The 16,247-nt window shown below is 35.7% G+C and overlaps 1 long non-coding RNA gene across 2 annotated transcripts in view; it reads right to left on the bottom strand.

The window, feature by feature from the left end:
• LOC134807676 (uncharacterized) overlaps positions 1-16,247 on the bottom strand; it is an 841,508-nt gene that overhangs the window by 566,435 nt on the left and 258,826 nt on the right. For both annotated transcript variants that reach the window (XR_010148738.1, XR_010148739.1), the window contains exon 2: positions 8,951-9,047. This is a non-coding gene — a long non-coding RNA (uncharacterized LOC134807676). The remainder of the gene's footprint in view (positions 1-8,950; positions 9,048-16,247) is intronic.

Below are 16,247 nucleotides of genomic sequence, written 5' to 3'. Positions count from 1 at the left end.
ATGATTTTGTCCACTGTGTTTTCCTGGAATATGTAATGTTAAGAAGTAAGAGCTCACATGCAGAAATTGAACTAACAAGTAGAAACTGTTCAATAGCAGGATAACATGCTCTGTCATATTTATGGAAGGGCAACTTATATTCCAATTTAATGAACTTTACTTTCTTTTATTACTTTCCTGCACTTATCTTATTTCTGCAAATTCTATCTGTGTAGCTCTATCCCTTTTATAGCTCCCTGAGAACACATATAGTGCAAGAATGACCGTGGAGGTGAATGAGGAGGAGTGCCTTATGTTCTGCAGTTAGAAGGCTACTTAAGCTACTTAATGCTACTTAAGAGTGCTGACAACAGTGAAAAAGTGACAACGAAGAGAACAGCCACTCCTCCTCTGCTAGGACCTCCCTCAAAAACCTACTATTCCATCTACATTTGAGGTTGGAATCATTGCTCACCAACTGGCTTCCCCAGACCTCTGTCTCCTGTTATAAAGCCTTTATTTTCCAGACATGCAAAATAACTTCCTATTTCTGTTTGTGCCACTTTCTTTCATACCCTTCAGCTGCCTCACTTTTTCATATACTTGACCATGGGTTTTATATACTTGACTACCCCTAAAATGGGTAGCTTTAAACTCTTTCTGCTGCCTAAAAATACTTATTCTTCTAGACCCAGATTAAATGGCATCTCTTCTATATGATATTTCCTAATATCTCTGGAAGATGTGATCACTCCTTTTATACTTTCATAGAACTGTAACTATAATACTGTAATTACTTATTGGTTTAAAGGTTTGTTTCTTCCACTTAGATGCAAGGTCTTGAGAGCAGAGGTGCTATCTTACTAATTTATCTATCTTCAAGGTAAATACAGCAGCTGGAATATAGAAGGTACTTAAAAAATGTAGATGGGATGAATGAATGAATGACTGCAGTGCATTTCTACCCCACCTTTCTGAATTCCCTCTGAGCCAAAAGGTGGTGTTTACCTTTATTAAGACCTGTAGTCCTCTATTACCCACTCTAGATTAAAAAGTAGAATAAATCTTGAGAGAATTAAGTTCTGTTTATTACTGGGGCCCAGCATTGTCTGTGGCTGTTTAATTTGTCAATACTTACGAAACTAATTAGCATTTTCATTCTGCATGAAAAGATCAATATAATTATAAAAATAATTTATGAAGCACTCTGTTACATTTTGTAATTTCTACATTGCCTTGCATCAGCCTCCAACTTTAGTCATCCTCTTATTATTGATTATTGCATTTCCCAAACCTTACATGTTGCTGGGCAGTGACAGTTTAGCTGTTCACCAAGCCGATTTCTTCTCCTCTTAGACATGCAGGTAGGCTATGATTCTCTGTCTCTGTTGCTCTGTCAGGTGAGTTCTACCCAGTGGAAAATGAGTAAAATTATGGTACCCCACTCCTCAGCCTGGCCTTCAAAAATGCCTACTTGTTCTCCTTATATATTTTTCCCTTCTACCAGCTTATAAAGCTAATCAGGGTGATCCTAGAAGACACATATTGAAAATAGCAAGCCCTCAGATGGAAGGAGCACTGTTCTTTGAATCTCTACTTAAATGAAAGCTGTCCATGCACCCCATATTTTTTTTTAACTTTAAATGACAAAGAACTGTAATTCTATTGTGTTTGAGCTATTATACACCTTGAGGTTTATTTGTTACAGAATCTAGTATTATATTAACTAACACATTTGTTTTACTTTGGTTCATGTCAAGATAATAAGACTACAGTGGCTAATAAAAATCAGTTATAACAAACATTAAAACTTTGTATGTGCATATGTGTGAGAAATAGAAATGGAGAAGGTAGCTTTGTGAAACTCCAACTAGTGACTCCCATAACTATGAAGGATTGCTGACAGGACTTTCATTACTGCAAATTGCCCCTATTTAATAGGCAGCTCTTATGCAGCCTGTGCTCCTGCTGTTTGCAAAACTTACTTTGAATATACAACACCAATTACAGAGACTAAACACATCAAGATTTTGAAGAGTCTAAAGAGTTATGCAATTAATTTTATTTATGTACTTTCTGCTTTAAATGCCCCTGAAAAGAGAAAATTGACTAATGTATCTTAAAAGGAACACTCATATTTATGTCTTTGCCCCAATCACACTCTTTCTCTCCACAAAAAAAAAAAATAAATAAAAGAGAAAGGGAAGAAGGGAGGAAAGGAGGAAGAAAGAAATGAAGGAAGGAAGGAATTCAGCTGAAATAAAATAAGTAGATACAGCACTGGAGTTTTCAGCAAGGGCAATAAATGGTAAAATTCTCTTGAAAGTTCTGTAGTCATTTATTAGCTATGGAAAGCTACAGAAAAACTTAGAGACTCTGACCAGTGCCAGAGAAGGCTGAGAGGCCTGACACTTCTCTTGAATTCTAGGACGGCAAAGCATTTATTAGTATCTAGATATGCATATTTAATTATGCTTCAATAATAATTTTACTGTCATTCCTCAAAGCTGAGAAGAAACAAACGATACCCTATTCCTTTTTCAATGATCCTGTGAAACAGCTTGGGGCAGCATATAATGATAGTACCACAAGTGTCTCCTTGGCATTTACATGCTAATGATACTATGCAATTAAATTATACAATATTGTGTGATAAGCCCCTTTTGCAACTAGGCAAAAATGTATACATATTATAGTACAATTGTTCTCACTTCTCAAGAGAGATCTGTAAATCTTGAGACTTTGCCTTTTACATTAGAATAAATCCTCCACTCACTTATTCATGCATTTAATGCATATGTTTTCAGAGCTATTATATGCATTGAATGACTATTTTTACACTCCCATACCTTTTTAAAGTTGACATCAAAAACAAATTTTTGTGTGTATAATTTTAAAGAATATAATTTTGGGGTTACTATATATTTTATTTATGCTTTAAGTACATGTTCCTTAAAACCTTTGGTATACAGATATTTTAATCTTTCATCTTATCAGAGGAAATCCAAAAGAAGATGAGGATGGATGGAGAAAAGCTTGATCAAGTGATGAACAACAGGAAGATAAAGGCAGTAGCATTGTTATAAGTTTAACACCTGAAAGAAATAAGGTACGCCCCCTTTATTTCTTCCTTAAGCTCCTTTGTTTTGCTCTCTTGGGACTGTCCCTATAGAAGCTTCATTTTGTTCCTGACTCTTCCCTTTTTTAAACCTCACCAACGTTTTTATCCCCCAGGACGGCATACCCTGGGAAGTAAGGACAAGAATGAGAACAATGTCTTTGTATTGTAAAGTGAAAGAGGAGCTATTGTGAAAGGAAAAGTAGAAAAGCAGAATTGGCAGACCATAATTGGAATATCATTTGGACTCTTTTAGGAAAGACTGTACAGGAAACCTCAAAATGTGGAAGTTGTTTCCTTGAAAACTTAATTTGTATATCATCTCCAGCACCAAGTTATAAAGCTATATAAAACTATAACTTGGTGGTAGAGATTATATATAGCTGAGAAGCAAGTGCTCAGAAGTGAGGAGAGTAAGTGATGGGGGTGCCAGGTGGGTGTACCAATATGTAAATGGCATTCAATTATAGAAATCACCAAAAACCAAATAACTGAATCCAGAATGGCTGACTGCATGGGCCATGACATCAGAAGTACCTGGGTGTGAATCTCTGTCCCTTCTTTGCCACTAACTAGCTGTGACATTTTAGAAAATCTGTTTTCTCTGTCTGAGTCTGTCTCCTTATCTTTTCAATTTCAGCTGAAGTACGATGCCCAGGAAACATTTTCTAATCTTTGCCATTTCTCTCCTTCCAGTGAAACTGAGCAATTTTCTTATTTGCTCCTTGTTCTTAGAATGAAGTTTTATGCTATTACTGTATACTTAAAAGTTTTTTTGGGAGGGTTTCTGTTTTTGTTTTTGTATTTTTACACTTATTTGTCTTCCCTATGAGAGAGTGAGCAAATGGGGGGCTACTTGCTATCTCCTCTCCCTTGCCTAAAATAATAGGTGACACAAAAGAAATGCTAAATAAATGTTTGTTGAGTTGGTGACTAAAATGTGATCATTACATTTATCTAAGAGGCTTAAGGGAATTAAGTGAGATACTGTGTTTTGAACGTTGAGTTGGAAGTGCCAGCATGTATGCTTAGGAATAGGAGATGCATTAAAGCAGTGACAGACAGAATGATAAAATATGGCAATTGTAGTAAGCAACCAGCTATGAGATATATTAAGGCATATAATAAGCTTGCATTCTGCTAGTCAGAAAATGCACAAACTGTTGTATTAAGGGCTAAGGTAAAGACGCAATCTCAGGCTGGGTCCCAGAATGCTAGTGTCATAGTCAAAACAGTCATTTTAGTAGGGAGCATTCTTTGTAGAATAATTGCCACTTAAAGATAACTGAGGACTCCATTATGGAGCAGGAGAACACTGCCTCCATAAGACATCAAGGCATTCTTTGACTACTATGGGAATTAAATATAGATCTAAAATCCTCTCTAAAACAGAGATCCAAGGAGGTACGCTACAGATGAAAAAAAAAATGTGTCTTGCAAGCAAAATGAGGATAGATCAGGTGACGGATTGAGTGAAGGGCAGGAGACAATGAAGAATATATTGTAGATTATACAGGTTTGGATGTTGTTATCTTGGGAGAAGCTTTAAGGCATCCACTTATTGTTTTATTTGCATAGTCTGATGTGGTTTTTAAAGTTTATATTGAATGCTGTTAAGAAAGGCAAGGACTCTGAAGTTCGTCTCAGGGTTTATTATTCCTATTGTCTTTTATTTGCAGTCTTCACAATGCACATGCATAAAAGGTAAGTGCTGTAGCAAAACGAATTGAAAAAAAGTAACAAACGTATGCATTGCTCTGTAATGGATGGAAAAAAAGGATAACAGAGCTGGTGATGGATCAGTGGAGAAGGTGGTGAGAAGAATAGTGTAAGGAGTAAGACGTGCGAGATGAGATGCTTCTATAGGGTACATGTATAATATCTAGGCAATCACAGGGGCATTCTTTGTTTAAGGGCCCAGTGAATCTTGTCGAGCTAAGATTAACTTCCTAAAGGAGCCATAGTGTGCTAAACATTCATGAGTAACACATTCACGGAAGAATGCATGAGTTCATTAGGACATATATTCTGCCCTATATAGTGGCTTAATAGCAATAACTAAACAAGTAGAGCTTATTCATCTTTCACATAACATTCATCACAGAAGGAGTCCTGGACTGTTTGGCTCTATAAATTAAGGCAGTAAGCGAGACTTCTTCTATGATGTTATTCTACCACATTTAGACAGTTATCTTTGTCTGTATGATACAAGATGGCTCACCACGACATCTCATTCCATATCTAATTTCCAAGTTAGTCAAGGAAGAAAGAGAAGCAGACATTCAGACCCTTGAAGGATATGACCTAGTAATGGTATGCATTGTTTTAGGTAACATCACATTGGCCAGAACTTAGACACAAAGCCAAACCTAGATACAAAGGAGGCTGGACATATCTCTATCTCTGTCTGTCTATCTATCTACATACCTAAAATGCTTTTGGGTTTTTGTTTGTTTGTTTTGGAGATGGACTCTCACTCTTGTCCCCCAGGCTGGAGTGCGATGGCATGATCTCGGCTCGTTGCAACTTCCACCTCCCGAGTTCAAGCAATTCTCCTGCCTCAGCCTCCCATGTAGCTGGGATTACAGGCACCTGCCACCACGCCTGGCTAATTTTTGTATTTTTAGTAGAGACAGGGTTTCACCATGTTTGCCAGGCTGGTCTAGAACTCCTGACCTCAGGTGATCTGCCCACCTCGGCCTCCCAACGTGCTGGGATTACAGGCGTGAGCCACCACACCTGGCCGCTTTTGTTCTTAAAAGAGGTTATTGACCAGCTACTGAATGAAGCTTAATCACTAATAATTGATTTAAATGAAAGATGACATACAAACAGTCAAAATAATTGGTGAAAGTCAATAAGCACACTGGTAAAAAAACAAGAATGTTTTTTACCTGTGTGCAGAAGATACCTGAAACCTGTTTTTCAGAAAATATTTTCCTGAGAAGTTTTACAAAACAGATGAAATAGGCCTACTCTACTGATGCTTTTCAAAGTCTAACTCATCAGGTGAAGGTGAATTAAGTGTTCAGCAGCTTAAACAAAACAAATATAGGCTGGTTGTTCCAATACATGCTTATACTGGTGGCTGTCATAAAACAAAACCTTTCATGATTAGAAAATTAAATTACCCTAGGATTAGGAAGCAGCTGTACCAGTTGCATGCTATCTTGGTACCAAGATTGGCCCTATCGTTTTCTAACCTTACAACTTAACAAGCCAGTATTTCCTATAAATCTATTTGTATTAATCTGTAAAATGAGGATACAAAATGCTAAACAGAACTAGAATGAGGATTTGATAAATTAATATATATGAAAGCAACTGGTTATTAAAAGGTATTGATAAACAATAGTAAAATCAGAAACCCTATTATTAACTTGACCATCATGTTTTATTTTTACATAGTTCTTCCATCAACTTTTTATAAGTACGTGGAATCAAATTCTGTACAGAGTTACTCTACTGCCTAATAAATGTAGAGAACTATTATTAAATCTTGTCTCATTCTTACCTATCTCTCTTAACAGTTACATAATAAAATTGTTCAATTCTATCTCCAACAATAAAACTTCCAAATAGACTGTAAAACTTTAATCTTCAAGGTGAAAAAATGGCAGTTAGTGGGGTATACCAGAATTGCTCTGGTTCTGAATAATCATGTTTAAAATGTAAATTCTTAGGACTCAACCTATCGTACTGAAGCAGAATCCCCCAAATAGCACCTGCTACCCTCTGTATTTAATATGCTTTCCAGGTGGTTGTAAACACTTTAAATCTTGAGAACTGTTGGCCTAGAGAAGCAAATGTTAAAAAGCCTCATGATAACGGAACATTGTCATACAGGTTATATGAACAAACCTAAGGTAAAGATCTATTGCTTCTGGCATGGTAATAAATGAATAAAATGCTCATTTTTAGGTACTTGTTTTAGGTTAGGTACTTCTGATAAAGATGAGGCTTCCTTTCACCTCCTTCCCACCAACCTCATGAGTCACACCAATCTCCTAACCCAATTTTGTCCTTATTCTGGAAGATTCCAAAAAGTTCCTCATAAATATTTGAGGGATTTGTATGTTATCAAACCTATCAGTAGATCTAGATATATAGCTAATATGAAAGATCACCAGTAATGTTCTAAGAACGAGATGATTTACATATATGCTTTGTAATCTTTAAAATGTAAGCAATCTGACTGTTATGAACCTCATATTTTAATGAGAATTCTGAGGCTAAAAGATGTTTAGTAACTTGATCACTACTTCAAAGTAGGTAAAACAGAAGCATATATAGGGTTACTACAGAGAAAAAGCAGAAAGAAATGTGCCCCTACACAGAGAGAATTCTATTTTAAAAAAACTTTTAAAATCAATCCGAAGCTGGACATCAAGTGGGAATTTGGAAATGTTTGGTTAGGAGCTTCTGTAAAATTTTTTAAAGATGCTTGAATTGAAAAGCAATATAGCATAGGAGGGATATGGACATTTATTCAGGTGTTCTCAGAATGGAAATAATCAAAAATAGCTTTAGTAAAGAATTGCCCAGATTCCTTTCCCCTGGTGCTCTGGAAGAAGCCTGTCCTTATTGATGTTGGAGAGTCTAGCCTAATATCTTCCATGCATTCACTAATTTTATAGGCTTTTTCCTATTAAAAAGTGAAACCATACATTGAAACCTGGAGATAATTGAAGACTGCTCCTCTGAATCTCACACTGAGAGTTGGCTTTCTTTTTCCCCCCATTACATAACACAGAAAGTAAAAATGTAATCTTCAGCAATAGACATGGTATCTGCTCCCACAGAAATGGTGCTATTACCAATACAGAAGCAAGACTATAGGCATGACTACCACAGAGAGAGTGCTTTACAGCCTTCCAAGGCATCACTGTTGAATAACCCAAGCAAATCTGACTCACAGAGACAGAGTACATATGTGGTTCATGATCACCAGGATAGACTTGTTTGAAATTTTTCAGGTAGGCTACCTAAAGCAACTAATTCCAATGGTACTGCTGAGTCCCAGGAACAAAAGAACCTGTGTTCTGGCATTTATAAACTAATATCCTAAATGTGTACTGGAATTCTAAAGGTTTCAACCAGAAATCTGAAATTTCCTCAAACAAATGTCTTCTATGTAAAAAATATATATCTATATCTATATCTGTATCTATATCTATATATATCTATATCTATATAGATATAGATATATATAGATATAGATATAGATATAGATATAGAAGCTTAAATTTCCATTATGCTGAATGGAATGTTTCAGATAAACATTTCTTTAATTACAACTCTTCATGGATAGTGCCATAAAAAATAGTGGCTTATATTTTAAATATTCATCCAAGGAGGCAGCATGGCAGTGATAGAGTAGATTTTGCAGTCAAATCACTCTTGAGCCATTTGCTAGTTTCATCAATTTGGATGAGGTTTTAATTTCTCTGAACTTCTGTTTCTGCATCTTTACTCTGTGGATAATAATATCTACCTCTTAAGGCTGTTATGATAACTTACTGACTAACATAAATAATGTACATACACACAGTGGGAAATTAAGAACAAATTTGAGTCTGCTATTGTGCCCTACTCCACTTCAGGAGCAAGAAAATAATCACTGCAAAATAATAGATTTTTTGTTGAATCTCAAACTTGTAGACTGGGTTACAAAATTCCATATTTTTTATGTCATTATCTGCTCATAAGAAGAAAACCCATACACACACACATATACACGTCTGTATATTTATATATAATATGCATATTATATATACATTTCCTTTATATATATGTAATATGTATATATAGTATGAAATTGGACCAACATATTAAGAATCACTTTCCTCTTACCACAACATGAAGCAATTTCAACATGGATGCTCCAACTTCATTTGGGATACTTCACATATAAGGATCCTATATCTTGAAACCATCTCCAGTGGATTTCCTAGATGAAATGAAACAGAAACTCTTGGGAACATGGAAAATAAAAACCTAGCTTCTTTCAGTAGTGCTCAGCTAAAATTCCACATCATTCTCCATCTTGCTGGTTTTGCCCTAATTATTTAAAAAAATGTTTACTTCCAATCCAATTTGATGTACCCATCCTTGATGACACTATTGCTTGCATTTTCAGGTAATGCATTTTATTATATGTGTTTTCATAAATCAATGAGTATTCTTAAATGTATATTAAAAATCAACTAAATATCAGAAATAGCATATAGATGAGAAAAAGGAGGACAGCAATCAAGTTATAGTGTGTTAGAGAAAGAAAAGTAATTTGAATATATAGCTTTTCTCTTTTTCAGATGCTTGTGGATGTCTTTCTAAAAGTTGAATGAATAAAAATCATAATACAATAATGAAACACATTTATCTATTTCCATTCATCACATTAGTATAAAATGTATTACTCTGTACCTACATATTCTAGTCTTGATAATTTTGCAAGCTAAAGCTTTTATAAATCTATAAATTTGCCATTTATAAATTTGCCAGGTATTTATTTGGCTCTGTTGGCAAAATTTGAGCAATTTTCTGACTCTCGCTCTCACACACACATACATATATGCACATGCACATACACACACCACTTAAAAGTCAAATTTATTGCAAGAAATTATACTACAATCACATAAAATACAATGAAATCACATTTATTTGCCAGGCTAGGCCTATACCCTTCAATAGCTATTTTGGTTTCATTACAATAAATCTTCTATAAAATAATGAAATAAATCTTGGTTATGCAAATCACAGTATTGAAAACACTGAAACCTGATTGTGTAAAACATCTCAAGCTCAAGGAGATATGTCATAGTGATCAATTTTAAATTAGTCACTTTAAAACAAATTCTGTTGCTGCACTCTCTTAGTGCGTTCCTGGATTTCTATTTTTACGAATACAGTAATTACAATGGTACTAGATGGCACAAGTGGATCTCTCTTCCTAAAAGTTAGATATGCAAAAGAGTCCGCTGGGCCCATTAAATAATATTGACATCTCAATTCCTCTTATCGGTTCACTTCAGGTACAGACTTTGAACAATGAAAGTTCCTTCTATTTCCCCTTCAACAGAAGCCAAGTAAGAAATTCGTGTTTTTAAGTTGTTGTCTCGTAGCTGCAAACCTAAAGCAGTGTTTAGAGGGAAATTTATAGCATTAAATGCCGACAGGAGAAAGTGGGAAAGATCTAAAACCGACACCCTAACATCACAATTAAAAGAACTAAAGAACCAAGAGCAAACTAATTCAAAAGCTAGCAGAAGACAAGAAATAACCAAGATCAGACCAGAACTGAAGGAGATAGAGACACGAAAAACCCCTCAAAAATCAATAAATCCAGGAGCTGGGTTTTTGAAAAGATTAACAAAATAGATAGAACATATGTAGCCAGACAAATAAAGAATAAAAGAGAGCAGAATCAAATAGACACAATAAAAAATGATAAAGGGGATATCACCACTGATCCCACAGAAATACAAACTACCATCAGAGAATACTGTAAACACATCTACACAAATAAAGTAGAAAATCTAGAAGAAATGGATAAATTCCTGAACACATACACCCTCCCAAGACTAAACCAGGAAGAAGTCGAATCCCTGAAGAGACCATTAACAAGTTCTGAAATTGAGACAGTAATTAATAGCCTATCAACCAAAAAAAGCCCAGGACCAGATGGATTCACAGCCAAATTCTACCAGAGGTACAAAGCGGAGCTGGTACCATTCCTTCTGAAACTATTCCAAACAATAGAAAAAGAGGGACTCCTCCCTAACTCATTTTATGAGGCTAGCATCATCCTGATACCAAAACCTGGCAGAGACACAGCAAGAAAAAAGAAAATTCAGGCCAATATCCCTGATGAACAGGGATATTGTTCATCAATATTGATGCAAAAATCCTCAATAAAATACTGGATCCTGCAGCACATTAAAAAGTTTATCCACCACAAACAAGTTGGCTTCATCCCTGGGATGCAAGGCTGGTTCAATATACACAAGTCAATAAACGTAATCCATCAGCAGCACATTAAAACTGAATCCAGCAGCACATTAAAAAGTTTATCCACCACAAACAAGTTGGCTTCATCCCTGGGATGCAAGGCTGGTTCAATATACATAAATCAATAAACGTAATCCACCACATAAACAGAACCAATGACAAAAAGCACATGATTATTTCAGTAGATGCAGAACAAGCTTTCAATAAAATTCAACACCGCTTCATGCTAAGAACGCTCAATAAACCAGGTATTGATGGAACGTATCTCAAAATAATGAGAGCTATTTATGACAAACCCACAGCCAATATCATACTGAATGGGTAAAAATTGGAAGCATTCCCTTTGAAAAGCAGCACAAGACAAGGATGTCCTCTCTCACCACTCCTATTCAACATAATATTGGAAGTTCTGGCCAAGGCAATCAGGCAAGAGAAAGAAATGAAGGGTATTCAAATAGGAAGAGAGAAAGTCAAATTGTCTCTGTTTGCAAATGACATGATTGCCTATTTAGAAAACCCCATTGTCTCAGCCCAAAATCTCCTTAAGCTAATAAGCAATTTCAGCAAAGTCTCAGGATACAAAATCAATGTGCAAAAATCACAAGCATTCCTATACAACAATAATAGACAAACGGAGAGGCAAATCATGAGTGAACTCCCATTCAAAATTGCTACAAAGAAAATAAAATGCCTAGGAATACAAGTTACAAGGGATGTGAAGGACCTCTTCAAGGAGAACTCTAAACCACTGCTCAAGGAAATAAGAGAGGACACAAACAAACAGAAAAACCTTCCATGCTAACGGATAGGAAGAATCAATATGGTGGTGAAAATGGCCATACTGCCCAAAGTAATTTATAGATTCAATGCTATCCCCATCAAGCTACCACTGACTTTCTTCACAGACAAAATGACTTTAAATTTCATATGGAACCAAAAAAGTGCTCATATAGCCAAGACAATCCTAAGCAAAAAGAACAAAGCTGGAGGCATCCTGCTACCTGACTTCAAACTATACTACAAGGCTACAGTAACCAAAACAGCATGGTACTGGTACCAAAACAGATATATAGACCAATGAAACATAACAGAGACCTCAGAAATAATGCCACACATCTACAACCACCTGATCTTTGACAAACCTGACAAAAACAAGAAATGGAGAAGGATTCCCTGTTTAATAAATGGTGTTAGGAAAACTGGCTAGCCATATGCAGAAAACTGAAACTGGACCCCTTCCTTACACCTTCTGCAAAAATTAACTCTAGATGGATTAAAGACTTAAACATAAGACCTAAAACCAAACCTATGTTTCTATATTCTGCTTTGAGATTTTGGGTTTGGGACTCTGCACACCACTTTCCTTTGCCAGATGGTTTCCTTAGATTCTGCAGTGGGGGTGGGGGGGCACTGGGGACAGGCCGGTGGGGTGAAGAAAGGGAGAAAGAGGCTTACTCTTTCCTGTTCTCTTGCTGTCAGCATTGTTTAGCAATCATCCTGCACCCTGTCAGTGGCAGTCATTTCTGCCTACCGATTTTTCAAATCCTTCCAGAACCAGCTTATTCTGACCTGACAGAGGTGCCACCCCCAGGTGGCTCGTATTCCATCCTGAGAGCTCTTGAGTTTGAGTTCCCAAGGCCTCTCCTTTGAGCTTCTGAGACACCAACACTGGCTGCATAGCAACACTTCTGAGAAGTGTGATATAGAGATCTACGAAGTCCCTTTTCCAAGCTCCCAGTGCCCCAGCTTTTCATTTTGTTCCCCAAGCCCTAAGGGTGGAGGTGCTTCCTGAGATTACTCTCTCTGTATAACTTCAGGGGCCTCTTTTTCCTCTTCCAGCTCTCCAACAAATATTTAATCCACCCATTATATTAAAATTTCCTTGTTAAAACAACAAGTATGGGACAAAGGATATGAATAGACACTTCTCAAAAGAAGATATTTACATGGCCAAACACATGAAAAAATGCTCAACATCACTGATCATTAGAGAAATGCAAATCAAAACCACAATGAGATACCATCTCACAGTAGTCAGAATGGCGATTATTAAAAAGGGTCTCTGACATTAGTTCTCAAACACATTTGTCAGATAAGTGCGCGGATGGAGAGCCCATCCATCCACACACTTACGGGGCATGGAGACCCACAACAGTAGGTGGCAGCAGAGATAGACAGTCAGTGGTCACTTGGTACAGGAAAGAAACAAAGATGGCAGGAGAACCAAAGCCTCATCTAACCTTACTCTTAAGAGTTAAAATCATGGGTTCAATATCTATCTATCTAAATATTTTAATGGTTAAGGGTATGTGTTTTGGCAACACAAAGACAAGTCCTCAAATTTCGACCTCACTACTTTCTAGTTCTTCTGTTTCTTAGTTTTTTCATCTATAAATGGATCTAATGACACTGTGATATACAGCTTTCAAAATGGCTGCAATAATTCCTGCCATCTCTATACATACTCTCTTTGCAATGAAATTTTTCCATTTTCATCTTCCAGAGCTAAAATTTCTTTCTCCATCTCTTAAATCTAGGCTTGCCTAGTGACTTGTTTGGCCACTAAAATGTAGAGGAATGTGACTTCTGAGCCTAGAAACTGCGAGGACTTGCATCTTCTCCTCTTGCCCTCTTAGAACTCTTCCACCACCACAGGAGAAAACCACATTGGCCTTTTCGAGACCTATGGCCCCCTGACAGGTAGCACCAACTGTCAGACAGAGAAGTAGCCACGTTAGACCATCCAGACTCAGTGGAACTGCTAGATGACTGTAGCTGCATGAATGTCCCAGCAGAGATAAGTAGAAGTGCCACCGAGCTGAGCCTCAGATCAAAACGCATGCCCATAGAATTAAAAGCAAATAAAATAATACTTGTTTTAAGTCATTAAGTTTTGAAGTGGTTTGTTATACAGTGATAAGTTACCCATAACTGATTCAAATCACTACCTTCATAGTATTCTTTTAAAGATTAAAATAAAAGATGTATGTAAAATGTATGCACAATGTCTGGTATTGGCATAGAATAACTCTCCAAATGTTTACTGGGTATAGAAATTACATTCCCAGTATCAACATGGGATAAACAATGACTGGCCATAATGAATACTAATGAGGAATGTACTCACTCTACAAGAGTTAAATATTGGGGTACATATGTTTGGTCTGAGACTATTGGTTCAAAGTAAAAGAGAGGCATGATTGAATTGAACATTTATCATTAACACTGAGATTCTCTGCCATTCTTTGAGTATCATTACTACTCAGGTATTTTTCTGGGAACTTGAATTAAGGTAAATGGGTATGAGGAGATAGAAAGTTGTCTTATATCAGTGCTCAAACGTTTAGGAATCAGGGTCTATATACTCTTTAAAATGAAGAGCATTAATTAATGTATATAAATTTTCATTTATCATATTAGAAATGAAAGCTGAGAAAAACTTTTAACAATCGTCATTATCAGTTAATTATTATGAAAACACTAATTTAAAAATAAAAATAAACCCATAAAACAGTAACATAAATGACACATTTTTATGAAAGATAATTATATTTTCCAAAACAAAAAAATTAGGGGAGTGAGACTGTTCTATATTTTTGTAAATTTCCTTAAAATTTGACTTAATAGAAAACAGCCTTATTCAATCTGCATTCAACCTGTGTGATATATTATTTTAGTGGAAACCTATGAAGAATATCTAGTCTGATATAGACATGTATTTTTGGAGAAAAGAAAGAGATTTTTACTGCTTTTAAAGTTATTGTAGAATACTTCTTTGATAGCATAGCAACATTTTATGAGAAGTAGTTTCTAAAAGATCAGTTACAATATAAAATCTAAAACCAAATCAAATAACTTTTCATATTACTATATTAAAATCCACTGGCTATCTCTTATTGTGAATGGATCCTTTATCTATGACTGCTTGATCATCATGCACTGGTGATCTAGAAAATATTGGTTCACTAAATTATGCATAATCAAATTATTAACATATACAAAATACTAAAAATTACTCTTGTTAAAATTACCGCTAATCTTATCAGAATAATTTTAAAGTATTGGGAAGTGTCACACCTATGGTAGCACAAAGAATTTTCAAAATTTTAACTTTTACTTCAAAGCTCAAACTTGATCACTGGCAACAAATACAAATACAAAATAGTTGCTTTCCTTGAAGTTACAAGATCACTTTGTTTATTTTTGAGAAATATATGCCAAATACCTTAAGCCTCAATAGCTTTAGTTTGACTATTAGTTACACTTTTATGTTAAAATGATGTTAAATGAAAAAGTAGCTAGTTCAGTGTGCAACTCAATTACAAAAGTACTTTTTGTTCTAGAAAACATCATACTTCAGTTTGCAGCAAATGTGCTTTATGCATACTTCACATTTCATCACAAAGGATATTAAGATGGTGTTTATTCAAAGAACAAGTTATAAAAAATAATGCATACTGCTTCATAAAGGACACTGTTAAGTGACTTGCCATTTTGTTTTTTTTTTGCTTGTTTACTTTAAAGAAATGATGGTGGAAAATACAGTGACTGCTAGTAACAGTCTGGTGTTGCCAGATTGAATTGTGCTAAGATTCTGGAAATTTTACCTACCATTGCCTTTGCACCATCATGGAAACTGTTAACACAATGAAGACACAAATAATACCTTAGTCTTAACTTAAAAATAGTTTTCACCTAGCACACGGCTCAAAAGGATCTTGGGAACTCCCATGGTACACGGACAAGAATTTTGAGAATGACTATCAAATAGTGACTTAAAAACAAAAACTGAAGTGTTAGAGTGTTTCTAGGAACTTGAGTATAAACAATCCTCTTTTAGGCCAGGGTGGAGATACCACTTTCCACCTTCAGTAACATCACTCTCGTGAGTTAGAAAGGATTTAGATTAAGATTAAAATAACTAAGGCTGGACCAAGGGAAACTGCCCTGCTCATAATCGCTTACCCCATACCTGGGACTGTAATGACTCATACCGAACCAATGTCAAAAACCCTGAATCAACTGAGGGAATTGGCAAAAGAGGGACAGAGATAGAGAAAGAAAGTGAGAGGACACAGAAGACCCATGAAGTTATAGACAAAAAGAAACGGAGATTAGGAAATCAATAAATATAGGG

This window comes from Pan troglodytes, chromosome 11, assembly GCF_028858775.2.
Source record: "Pan troglodytes isolate AG18354 chromosome 11, NHGRI_mPanTro3-v2.0_pri, whole genome shotgun sequence".
Classification (NCBI taxonomy): Eukaryota; Metazoa; Chordata; class Mammalia; order Primates; family Hominidae; genus Pan; species Pan troglodytes.
Note: the sequence above shows the minus strand (reverse complement) of the source record. Positions and strands in the feature narration are given on the sequence as shown.